Source organism: Neopelma chrysocephalum, unplaced genomic scaffold (assembly GCF_003984885.1).
Source record: "Neopelma chrysocephalum unplaced genomic scaffold, ASM398488v2 Primary Assembly neopelma1_63, whole genome shotgun sequence".
NCBI lineage: Eukaryota > Metazoa > Chordata > Aves > Passeriformes > Pipridae > Neopelma > Neopelma chrysocephalum.
The window spans coordinates 15,946,254-15,960,169 of NW_020897720.1; positions in this window are offsets into that span (position 1 = coordinate 15,946,254).

A 13,916-nucleotide genomic window follows, 5' to 3' on the forward strand; every position below is an offset into this window, starting at 1 on the left:
TATCTCACCATACAGAAGTATTGCAGCAAAAGGACAGAAAAGACAGATTTACACATCATGCTTCAAGAAGGGTTTTATTTATCCAGCCCCCAAGCTTGCCTGGAGGAAAGCTGGATCGTGCTTATATGCAGAAACCTCTGGTTTAGCACAAATGACATTCTGCAATGTACTCCCATTTTCAGATAATGATAAAAATGGGAATGTCAGAAATATGAGGAAAGGTTTGTGTGCTAAGAAGCTTGAACTGACCTAATGAAGAGTTCACGAGCTGACACAGGCAATAAATCTGCTGTTAGAACAGCACAAATAATGGAACAGGCAGTTCAACAATTATACTACACTATGAGTTTTCTTTGGGTAGTGTATAAAAAAGAAACACTTGGACTGACTTCTGTCACTGCAATAGAATATAGGAAAGGGAAATATTGTGATGACTGTAGAGTCAGCTTGTAGCACGTATAAAAGAAGGAGCTTTCAATTGCATCTAGGTAGAAGCTGAAGCCGTCTCTAAAATATTACTGGAAACACACTTGATGAGCAGTGGAATGTGGCAGTGATGCATTCATCTGGATAGTTGTTTTCACTGAAGCACTATCACAGCAGGACAGAAGATGGTGCAATATTTTCCAGCCAAATCTGAACAAGGAATAACTTCAATACTTGTGAACAAGCCTGGATTTTTGTCATCTGTTTTACTTCTGTCACTTGTACAGTCTTTTCTGCTTGTCTTTGCTGATATTTATAACCCTGTACACTGTTCCAAATCCCTGCTGCTTTTCGACTGCTCTGGCCAAATTTGTTCGAATTCTCTTTGCAACAGGATTCCTAGGTTTAATAGGCTTTTAATGACTATTAGTTGCTTTGCTCAGGGACTCCTCGAGGGTCACATTCCACAGTGGAGAAGTGCATGCTTTGAAAAACAGAGTACAAAACGTAAACAAGGAGAGAGTGAGAATGTAAAATTTGGAATTCCTGCACATTCGTTTTTTTCAACAGAAAAGCAAAAAAAATTTATGTGTGAGAGATACCTTAAGAGTTTGCATGTTTGGGTTTTTTTAAAAAATTATTCACCATCCTTGCTTTTATGCGGGCTACACTGCACCCTGTGTAAATAAGCTTATTATCTTTGCTTTAGCTTTTTAAGATTATAGTATAATCTAGAAGATGCAGCAAGAAAATACTTTCATATTGTTCCATCTCTTACCTAAGAAGGATCTTGCCAGACATTTATTGATTTGTGCTTCAGCTTTATGCTCACTAATCTGTCCTGCTACCTATAATTGAAAACATCTTACGTCCCTTTTCCATATCCCTGTCCCATTATATGAGAATATGTGTGTGCATCATTTAAATTTGTAAATGGTTTACATACTTTTGCCTGAAGACATTCTAGGATGTTGTTCATATATACAATTTGAAAGCATTTCACAAGTGATGATAATAGCACACACAGAGGTATATGTTTCAATGGGAATGCAGGCAAGCAAAGAGACATATATACATATATCACAGACAAAATCAAGAAATTAAGCATTATCTTATCTTGAAAAAAAAACCAGCTACAAAGGCTGCTATGCTACTGGGAGGAGAAGGAAGGGCTGCCCTGACTCAGGTAAACTCTCTGGGGTGTAATGTATATAATGCCTGGAAAGTAGTATTATGGAACCACAGATGAGAAAATTAGGAAATGGTATTGATTACAGTTGTCATGTCTTCTCTAAACCATTTGGATATTCTCAGCAGCATTCCCAAGGTGTATGCTAAGTTAAATATATAGAAGCACATTACAAAATCCACATGATGGTGCTTCAACAGACTTATTGGCAATTAGAGATGAATTTGTTTTTCATGGAATCTACAGCTTTAGCTCCAGAAAACAGCGACTATTTTGCAAACTGGACTGAAGGACATTATGGGGTCACATTTTAATGTCTGAATCTAATTTTCAGGTAAAAAATACCCTTCTACACATTTTGCAGCACCCTAGTATTTTCCCCAAAGTGTCCTTTGTGTTCATGGGAGATGATGTGTGTTGCTGGAATGAGATGAAGTGTGTTGCTGTAAGAGCTCCCTGCATTCCCATGGTAGTTCAGCAGCCTACACACACAAATGGCAGAAGGAAACCAATGCCTGTCAGTTTGCAGCTTAGAAAAATGTGACTGAGATTTCATTTGCTATCACCAAAAGAATTTTTAGCCTAAAGATGACAGCTATCTCTGGCACGAAGCAACGGCCCTCTCTCTTTAAACACAGGCTGCTGAGGCTTAGCCAGGAAATGTCAGAAGGAGTGACACGTTCAGTGCCAAGTGCCCTGAAAAGGACATGGTTTAACCAACTTAACCCATTCTAAATACAGAGTCTGAGGAAGGATCTTTTCACTTTCCAAGTTCTTGAAAGCAAAACTAAGCCGCAGGTTTTTAAATCTATTTGACTTTTGCATCTGTGTAACAGAGTTATTACGTTTTCCCTTATTGTTAACATGAGGGAAACATATACTAATCTTCCCATTGCCTCTTTTCCTCAAGGAAAAGTCTCCACTTACTCATTAATTTGATACAGAAATGAATTTCCTATGCCAAGAAATTATTCTTGCTAGCATACTATATAAATTTCTCAGCAATCACAAAACTGTAAAACCAACCAACTAGAGAAAAATCATTTTGCATCATCAAATATTGATTAAGCTAATGAAAATTTTGACAAACAGATATATGATGGCATGAGATTAACTGCCTTATGTGGTTTTGCTAGATATTTTTCCTTTGTAATTAAATGTGAGTTTATATGTCACAGAAAATTATAAGAAGAAATGAAGTGGAATTAAATTAATTTTATATTAGACTCGAAAATGCAAATGATACCCTTTTGATATAAATTATAGTTTTTTTCCAGGACCACCTTTGGTACTTCAGAAGCAAAATGAAGCTACAATTTTACAGGCAATTCTAACAGACCAATTATTAGTATTAAGACAGTATCTGTAGCACTAGACAAAAACTGAGTCTCTTCTGTGCTTCAGAAATTCATTCTTATATTCTATATATGTGCTCAGATTAAGAGGATTTTAGAAACATCCAAAACAAACAGACACAAAACTGCACTGGCAGTGTTAATAAGAAAAATACTGTGATAATTAGAATGGTTCTTATACTAAATTTCTTTTTCCCTTTTTCTCAAAAGTTACCACTCTTGCAAGAAACTACAAGGAGTTCTACACTGATCAAAAAGACGAATTTGCAGTGTAAAATTCCAGCAACAAAAATGATTACGTTCCCCCAGTTAGTAGGCAATTATCTTCCATGTACATTTGCAAATTGAGGGGCTTAGCACGAAGGGAAAGTGGAGAAATGTACTTTTGCATGATCTAGTTTCAGGCATATTCCCATGGGAAGTCATGGCCTCCTATAACATTTTCTAATACTTGTTTTGCAACATATGGTTTGTGAGCATTCAGGAGAAAACAGTATGACCTCTAAATAAATGCCATTTTTAAGAAGGACCATGTGTGCAATTAGAAGATTCTCAGAAGAGTGAAGTGGGGTTTAAAAGCTACTCCAGTGCCTTTGGGCAGGAATCCCTGGCACAGACTGAACCAGAAGAAGATAATCTTGATTAACAGTACCTTGGAGGCAGGGACAGAACTGGTGATGCTCGGCAGCACTGCTACAAGGCCTGCTGGCCAAAGCCCAACAAGAGAGCAAGCTACACTCAGTTTTTAGGTGTGACAAGTATTTCTCCCTAAGACACTCTTTTGGGATTATATATAAAGATTTCAGTTCTTGTTGCCCTCAATAAGGCTCTTTGTGCCATTGGCAGAATATTCTGAGAACTGCATGGCCTATAAAAGGCTCTGTCACAACTACTGGAGTTCAAGAAACTTCTGGTACATGTGCAGCACCCTCCATCATTCCCTCCTCCAAAGGTCAGTTAGATTACTTGGATTATTGGATGACTAAAGAGAGGGAAGGAGAACGAACATTTACAGTCATTCTCAATAGAAGTAGAATGGTACCATCTAGAGAACATAAATCACTTCATAACTTATTACAATCCAATATAAAATTAGTTTTATTCATTGATTTAGTCTGTTTTATTGTAAGTCAAAAAATAGTCCAAATATTGGACCTAAAAGTCTCTTCTTTGCTGTAAGGTTCAAATACCTCCTAGGAGTGCTTACCACCTATGAATAACTTTTTTTTTTCATCTTATTTCCAAAGGGAGATAAAAAAATCTGGATTCAGTCCAGAGCTGAGTTTCACTCTTTTACATGATATCTCAGCCTCCTCCCATGGCTAGCTCCTCAAGGAAAGTATTATCCTCAGCCCCCATCAGCCCAGGCCATGTGGTGCTGTTTGCTGTGTACTGTCCCCCTTCCTCTCATGCAACTCATCTAGGAGAGTGAATTTACAGCCCATGTGAACAACTCTGCAAACTATTTATCCTGAGACTGGTTTCAGCATGCGTGAAGGATAACCTGTAACTAACATCTTTCCAGCTGAAAGAACACTTTGGTGTCCATTTCTGTTTACTTTTTTACCCTGTGCAGTAAATCTGCCATATGAATAGAAATTACCAGATAATTTCTGTAATGGCTATTTGCCCACTGAAACTAGATTTATTTGCTTATTTATAAAGTGTTTCAGAGGTATCAGAATTCTGAACAAACCCAGTCAACACTGACTTGGGCTGGCAGTGAAGCAGTGGCCAGACATGACAGCTCCATATTCACTGCAGTGAAAGAATTTTTGAGTATCATTATATCACTCTTTCTGAATGTCTTCATGTATCTCAGTGAATCTAAGAAAAATGACATTCAAGCTTTCAAAAAGGTTTATTTTATTCTGAAACAGACTCTGTGAACACATCACTGAAGATACACATTTCTTCTGGTTCCCTGATTCAGTTATCAAATTTACCCAAGTGAGAGCTGAAATAAATGCTTTTGCCTTTTCATCTAAATGCCAGTCAGGAGATGACAGATTGTACTCACAATCTGAATTATTTGTGAGTGCAATTTTGTGAAGATTGCTGTTGTATGGGCAGCTATAGGCCTGATTTTAAAAAGAATCTTTTTTGAAAGAATCAGAGTAGCACTCCAGTGTATGTCTAATCTGAGAGCTATCCTCCCCTCTCCTTAATTCATTTGGGTTTGAGCATATGACTCAAGTTGGCTCTTGATGAAATGTCTTCTTGATCTTCTTAAAGAAATACTTCCAAATGTAAAATCCCCTTATTGTTCTTCTAGAGTATGTTGTAATCTTACTTTTTATTACCACTTGATTATTACATGCATCAAATCTTTTGATAATGTTACACTGGAAATACTAGGAGCCCTCCACAACTTTATCTAAAGGTAAGAAGCAATAACTATGTAGACTTTCACATAAATTAAATTCCAAACAAAATCCCAACATTCTCAAAGAATTTTCCAAAGTGGTTTTCTTCACTTCCTCAACAATACGACGTTGATTTTTTTAAAAGCCAGACAGGAACTATGCTCTACATGAATTTGGCCAGTCTGTAATGAATAAAATTTTTTATATTTTCTACAGCACTTCATTATCAGGATTGTCTAGGCAAAGAACCAGCATTTCTGTTTCATCCTGCAACTTCATTGCATAGAGCATTTCCCCAACAGTCTCATACACCCCCGCAGCAGTCCCTGAAAGCTCATCTCCTACCTTCTTGCAGCTGCTGCCGTTATCACTGAGTCACTGACAAATTGTATCATGGTAAATTGAGTTTTTATCATATTTAATTTAATTCTGGAGCAGTTTCTTTGGAAGGAAACATTTTTCACATCTTGCTAAAGCATGCCTTCTGCAGAGCAGAACTCCTATACTGAATCACAAACTGACTGCATCAGCAAGCACTGGACTTGCTCAGCATAGCATAAGCACATAGCATAATGTTACTTCAGCAAAATTTCATACTCCACATTATAATAATTGCCAGCAGACCCACACCCACCTTTTCAGTTCATTAAAATGGTTTTAGAGGGAAGAGTGTATTTGGAAAACAGCTACAGTGGAGTAGCTCTTAGCAAGGAAAAAATGTCAATGGTCATCCTGAGCCAAGCAGGAAGGTGGGGATATGCAGGCAAGGCACTCATCTGCTTGGATGGCAAGATGAAAGACCACCTTCCTATGCCTTAGGCGAGGCTCAGAAAATGGCTGAGGGTTTACAGACTGTGCATCACAGATGGGATTGTCTTGGAAACTAAAATCCTAGTTTGAAAAATTTGGGATTGCTCCAAACTAACTTCTAACACTGGAGGAGGGTGGGAAGAACCACATATGTGAAAAAAAGAAACTGCTACAACACAGTCAGGAGCTCTCCTGAACTTGGACAACCAGTGTTCAACCCACTCCCACCCCAAATATTCCGAGTAACTAATTCTGCTCATGACCAAATTTTTGTAGATATTTTTTTCCATACAGACAGCTTTTTCTCAGAACTAAAATTTCACTTCTGAGGAAAAGACAACTTTCATTGGGAAAAAAACATGCAAGAAAACATCAGTAAGGTCTCACAACTACAGGTGGATATTAGATTTGATATAAAGTTAAGATCACGAAGCTTTGAGAGGAACCCAAGCTGACAAAATTATGATTTAAAAACAGAATCACAAAATGGTTGAGGTTGGTGTGACCTCTGGAGTTGCCCTACACCACGTGTTCAGGCAGGAACAGCACCACACCACCAGAGTGGTGTCCAGCTGGGTTTCAGTATCTCCACTGACCAAGACACTGCAACCTCTCCAGACCAACACATTCCAAAAGTGCTAAGAGTTCCCACTGTCCTCAGCTACACGATGAATTAGGGACAATTGTAGAAACATAGATGGCATTATAGCATGAAGAAGACTAACTGAACTTTTTGTAATTAACAAAGAGAGAAAAGGTAGTATGGAAATGATAGAGGGAGAGTACATACACATCATTAAGTTATTGTTTTGACAAAGTGACTTTTCTCTCCTCAGGGACATTTTATATATTTACGTAATTAGGGAACAGTCTGTCTGGGACTTGAAGGAAACAGGTTTTCCTACAGTGGGAAGGAAATTAGACATTTCTCTCACTGAATGCAATTATGCCAAAATGAAATAACCTGACTATTTTTAAAGAAAGTGACGTGACATAACATAAAATTGTATTGTGCACCTTTGCCTATGTCCCAACACAGAATCCCCACACAAGTCCAATCATTCCCATTATGTCAGCACTCTGAAAGCAGAACTAAGGGAGGGGCAGATGACTCTCTTTCTCTCTGATACTCTCTAGCAGCTCCTAAATCACTGTCACAGTCTGCTAAGGAAAACTGTGTATTTGACATTACTGAGTTGCATGACAGGGCACTACAGAATTTATTCCCCACACATTCAGTATTTGCCAGTGGGAACACCTTTACTTCTCTTCGCCAAGTCCATTAATGTGAAGGGTTAGTGTCCTGACACAAGGCATGATACTACATGGACTTTAAACATTAAATTAAATGTTACAGTACATTACACCAGCTGAAATGACATGTCCTGCTTCTGTCTTAAAAAGTGACATATTTTGTAAAGTGTGGCTCTGCTGAGAAGTTACTTTACAGAACTGGTATCGGGTTTCTACATGACATTGTGATGATTGACTTGCATCATATTTCTCAAGTTACAGATAATTTCTTTTCTCTCAACTTCCACCTTCATTTTAACTGACAGTCACAAAATTTTTTTCTTGAAAGCTGAGACTGAGGCAGAGATGTGTCAAGCCCTCACCTGCTGCCACCATCCCCCCACAGCTCAGATGAGATGGGCAAGTCCTTCCTGCAGTTCCACAGCTACAGCTCAGGATAACGTGGGGCTGAACAGGAGCATTTTAACAGCAATTTAGAAACATATTTGTAAACACAACAGTCTAGTGAGGCTGTATTATTTGTAATCAACCAAGTCCCCTAATAACCCTCACTGCACGATTCAGTAACAGCTTCTGCTCTGACTCACAACTCCACAGAAGTTTATTCCTCCTCTTTGGTCAATGAGGAAGCTGGAGGTAATTTGAGAAAGTTGTTTTCTAGGAATTTTTCAAACTCTACTACCTAGTGCTCATTTCTGTTGGCAACGACCAAGCCAGAAATAGCAACCATCGGAAACTTCCGTCCATTCAGCGGCTTTGAATGTGCACATAGAATTATTTTATTAAAGGTTACTAATTAGAATATTTCTACAGATTAAGGTCATACACCACTTCACCTAGTGAGCGTATCAGTATGTCAATAGCAGGATTACAGATCCTGTTGCGATCACACAGATGAACTGGTTTCAGCAATAAAATGATAGCTCTGCCGGTTTCCTCTCTGCCATGACTCAGAAAGGGATCACAGCCTGACAGTGCAGTCCCCTTAGAAGGGACAGTTTAGCATTTGCCTGCCATTTTAAAATTGTAATTGTTTTTATTAATGATGTCTTCCTCAGCTCTCACTATGATCTCTGTAAATCAGTGCAATTCAGCTGAATTAAAGGGTTAAATCAGCGTCAAACCAATACAGCAATGAGCCAAAAAGCCCTCACAGTCACCACAGCTCCATGTCAGCTGTAACAGCCTACTAGAAATGTGTTCCCATATTAATATTCTAAATAAATATTTGACCTTGTCAAGTCTCATAACTAAATGCAGTCTAGGCTATACTTTAATTGATGTATACAACTGATTTTCTACACAAGCTTTTGCTTTTTTTTTTGTACAGAGGAGTCGAGATTGTAATTGATTAAACAATAATCTGAAAGCAGAACAAGGCTTGGCAGGACCAACAGAGTTCAGAGAATCCAATGGGCTGAGGATGGATTTTTAAGCGTACTGAAAAGCATGAGTTGAATGTCAAATTAGCACACCTTTAATGTAATTTCTGACCTGGAAAAATTAGAGAGAAAGAGAACACCAGTAAATTAGTATTTTCTTTGTTGCTGGTGGTGGGGTTTTATACTTCTGTGGGGGTTAATAAGGTTGGTAATTTAATACATTTGGTTACTATACAGATGTAGAACAAAGACTGTTCTATCACCAAAAACACAGCAACTGGAGAAACATCAATACTACTGCTAATAACACTATTGAACTCCTTCAACACCAGTGGTGAGACACCAGTCCTGTGCAAGTCTAGTACAGTGGGTTCCTGTTCTTCTTTCTGCCTTCAGAGAGAGACAGAAGGGTACCTGGTACACAACTAACCCACTGCTAATGATCAGAAATGTCCAGCCTCCTCCAGCCTGGAAAGTACACTTGGACCCACCCAGTGGGTGGGTATTTTATGGCCAAACTCAGGCAGTTTAGACCTAGTCAGTGTTTCAGTCTTCAAGACTTAATGACAAACTTAATGAGATTACTCTGACCTTCAATTTAATCTCTTTTCCTTCAAACTCACATGCATACATAAATTTTCTTGTCAAAATCACAGAGTACCTTCTCATTAAAAGTTGAGATAACACAGGGATCCATTCATTTGGAATGAAAGAGCAATGTTACATTTGCACTAGAGCTTATTAAATAACTGAAATGGAAAAAAAGTCATGCATTCTGCTCATGGGAAGTGAGAGGAGCAATGATTTTTAAAATGTAGATTTTTGATTACTGAATTAATTGATGTAGGAAACTGTCATGTTTAAAGAATACAAAATTTTCTCTGAAAATACAATCTTCATTTTAAATTGTTATTTGCTGAATAACATTGAAAGTTGCTGCAATACACCTAATTAATGAGCCATATATATTTGAACATCTGTATTTCACTCTTCATTTATTTTCTTGCTCATCCACTTGGAGAAAAAACACTTGAAAATATTTAAATGAATATCCAGTCAGTAGCTAAACAGCAGTTGTCTGGTAAAGGGTCACCTATTATATGTATGGTTTTCAGCTGAATGACCTTCTAATAACACCAACTTTCTGTCTTCTCAGCTCATAAATACAATATAGTTCAGATTCTAAGGTATGTAAAATTCAATTCAACTGCCTCAGAGTGGGATATGATTGATTTTGTTCAAATGCTACACCAGGAGATGCTCTGGATAAACTGATAAACTAAATATTGGTCATAGCTGGTTACCTCAAATGATACATTTGGTGAAACAATTTCCCATTCATTGCCTTCATTGCTCCTTTATAGGAGATAACTGCAGACTCTTCCTGCCACTCCACTCTTATCATTCTAGACCACAAATTCTTTAAGAAAGAAATGTAGTTTTAAATTCTAACGCACATAGCAGCATTTGGGTTGTTTGTTGGAGGATTTTATTCTGTTTTCTCCACTGAGTTACTCTGCAGCCTTTTTCAGAGTTACTGGGGACATATAACAGTTTGCTGTCTTGGTGGAGACAGATTCTGACACCGGCAACTTAACAGTCACACTGCCAATCTCTGCAGCAGTCTCTTACTGACCTGCCTCACTGACATTTAAAATGCAGTAAAGAAGGGATAAATGCTTGGCAAATATATCCCAGAAGTATTAGAAATGTTTACAGACAATAAAATAAATTAGCCACTGTGGTAGTGTCAAAGAAGAGGAGAACAAAGTGGCTGTACTGATACGAAACAGAGCTTTAGTACTCACAGTGCCAAACCAAACATGCGTTAAGAAAGAAGAAATTTAACAAACAAATTGAGTCACATTTTACAAGCATATAATCCTGAACTCTATGTTTAACAGTGTTATGACAGTCTGACTATCATAAAAGCAATGCAATACGTCAATGTACTTAAGGACCATTGAAACAAAGATCAAAACATGCTATTTACGTTATATTTCCATACTTACTAAATTCAGCAGGCACATGCATATTTTACATGTTTCAATGAAAGCCTGACATCTCTCATTTAATTTCTTCTAAGCCTGCAGTAATGAAATTAATGTACTGCCAGAATTTTTCAGTCACTGAGGGACTGCACTGTAATACCATAAAAGTTTGGAAAATAACTGCCAAGAGAATGTAGTCAGTTATCTAACAGCTAACAGGAAATGAACACACTCTTCCACTCCCGATCAAGAAAATCAAGATTTTTCCATACTGACCTTCAGCGAAGGACTCAGTAGTCATTAAACCATCACATAAAATATGTCAATCCCTTCAGACCTCTTGATATGACACCAGACAAACACTGTCCTTGGAAAGAAAATGTACTGAATTTTCAGCCTTCAACCCCCCAAAAAACCCACCAGTTTCTTGGTCCTCCTTGGACTTGTTAATCATCTGGGAACTTCTGGCAGACAAAGTGATGGAACAAAAAAAAGAACCAATTCACAGTAGTCCAACAAAACTCAAATCTTTGCCACATAGAAATAGACCTGAACTGTAACGTGCCTCTCCTTTAATCATGTGCTACAGCACTGTCTTTGCTACTTGACAGCTAAAAGTCCTGGGAAGCAGGTTCCTTCTACAAATGCCTTACCACACAAACATAGACAGGCATTAAAATTACTGCCTCTGTCCCTCAGCCTGTGGCATCAATCTGTCTGTGCACACTGAGATTGACTTTCCTCATAATTTCATAATGGACGCTTGTGTACATTACTGAAACAAATATAATCATAAGCATGAAATATTACCCTGGTAGCCATTTGCATTCCTGGAGTAAAGGTCATCTCATCACAAGATACAATCTATTTTTCAGATCTTTATAATTTAACTGTAATATTCATGGTAGTCTGAAGCTGACATACAGATCTCTGCAGGAAAAAGTGTTATCCATTTTCATAAGCTATAGGAGTTTAAGAACCAAAAGAGCTGACATGTTCTATGCAATAGTTTATCACTTAGAAATACTTGTTTGAAATCCCTTGTATTTGGGGACTTCAGGAAAAAAGCCAGGACATAACAGCAGTTTATTCTACTGCCCTTGCAAAGCTCATGTCCAGCTGCTGCATTATGAAGCACAAAGGAAATCCTGGCCCATTAAGTAAATGTCAAAACTCTCACAATAACTGTGTTTGCAAGTCCAAGCTATTACCAAGCACTGTAGCCTTGTCTGTTCGTTTGCCTATTTCTTGCCTAGTGTCTCTGTGCCACACCAAGTCATGGTTTGTGTTATGCACTACTTTCCACAGAAATATAAAAAAGAATAAAGAATTCTATTTTCCTGAAGTTCTCATTGGAGAAAAGTATCTTTTCAGAACAACAAAAGGAAAAAAACTTTGTCTTAAAATATTCATTTTAAATGTAAGTTAATACTTTTAAAAGAAATTTTATCCTACAAACTGTGTTCCTCATGAAATAAAACAGTCATTATATTTTTCATCTCCCTTGATTTCCAACCATATATCTCAGCCACATTTGTCTGTAAAAGGATAGTGAGGGGTTTAATTCATTCCCAGATCACAGCAAGTAGTTTGCAGTTTCCAGAGTTGTGAAAGTACAGCTTAGAAAACCACAGAACTAATATGAAACCTCCCATGGGAAGCTGAGATGTGATTTCTAGAAATGGGAATCAAAGCCAACTTTTGAGAGAGGCAAAAGGTGTTAGGAACTTTTGTTCATCTTATAGAGACAATTTCGAGTTAGAAATAAACAAACAATACAGGGAATCTGCTGGCAGTCTCCAATTCCAACCTCTTTTCAGCGGCTGATATCTACAATATTCAGATATCTGGCAATATTCCAGTAGGGCTTGCCTGCTGAAGACACGGTTTGAATGATTTTCCAGAATTAACCAGTAAACCACGTTCTACCCAAGTCACACCTTGATGTGATGTAAAATCGACGTCAGGGATTCATCATTAAAAAAACCCCTACAAAACAATGACAACAACAAAACCCCCTAGAAAATAAGATACTGTTTTGAAAGATAGGACTGTGCTAATAGCAGAATTCCTGCATTTCAAATGTTCTCAATTAAATAAAAGTTAAAAAAAATAATAAATTCTTGCTACTTCACGATTCTGTTCACTCCGATAGTATTTGGGACCTTATGTCTCAGAAAGCCCAGCACATGTTGTTTATTTTCTTATTGTCTCTGCAGGAGCTCAAGGATACGCCAAAGGAAAGGATTTTTTTTCTTTTGTTAGGATCCTAGGTTTGGATCAGTTTTGGCTACCTTTTGTCGTAGCTTTCCTCTTCTTACAGTGCTGTTATCTATGGCCCTTGCTGAAGGCTGGATCCTGGCATTGATGGAGCATACTTCCAGTATTACAAGGTAACTTTAATACTATTTGAGACATGAAAATTTTTCAGGTTTTTTTTCTTCATTTTCTTTCTGTTTCTAAGAATAAATGACAGCTCATATTGTGCGTAGGTTCCTGCTCATGACAGTCCAGGCTGCTAACAGATTGCTAATCTGATAACTAGTCTATTAAAAGATCTTGAGGAGACAATTTTCTCTTGCTTTCCAACTACAATTTGGGAAACTTATTTCCCTGTATTGAATCATTAATAATATAAATTACTGCCATGGTATCTAAAAAGATAGTGTTCCTTAAATCAGTTCCACACATTCCAAAAGTAGTCAATCTGCTTCCTCACAACCTCAAGCCAAGGATCAGAATGTTCTGCAGTATAATACAGGGAAGTCTAAGTGAGAAGGAAACAAACCACAGCAATTTATGCACAAAAGAAGTAAACATGAGCCAGGAAGTTGACAGGTGAAAGCAATATGGTACTGGCAAAAGTTCTGTCTACTGGAAATATATTTAGTGCCATATTTGGCAGAGTGACAGATACAGACAGAGGAGTCCATACAGAGACAGTGACTGCAGACAGGAAAAAACCACTCAACTGGTTTAATACCATGGGAATATTATTCTTGAATTCAGTTTGTATTATATAGCACATTATCAGGTCTAACAAGGCAGAGAAACTTCTAATAAGCCTTTTCATCAGTTATCTTTTTTATGTGAACATAGAGAGAAGTTACTTCCCACAAAAACATAATTATTCATCAGTGTTG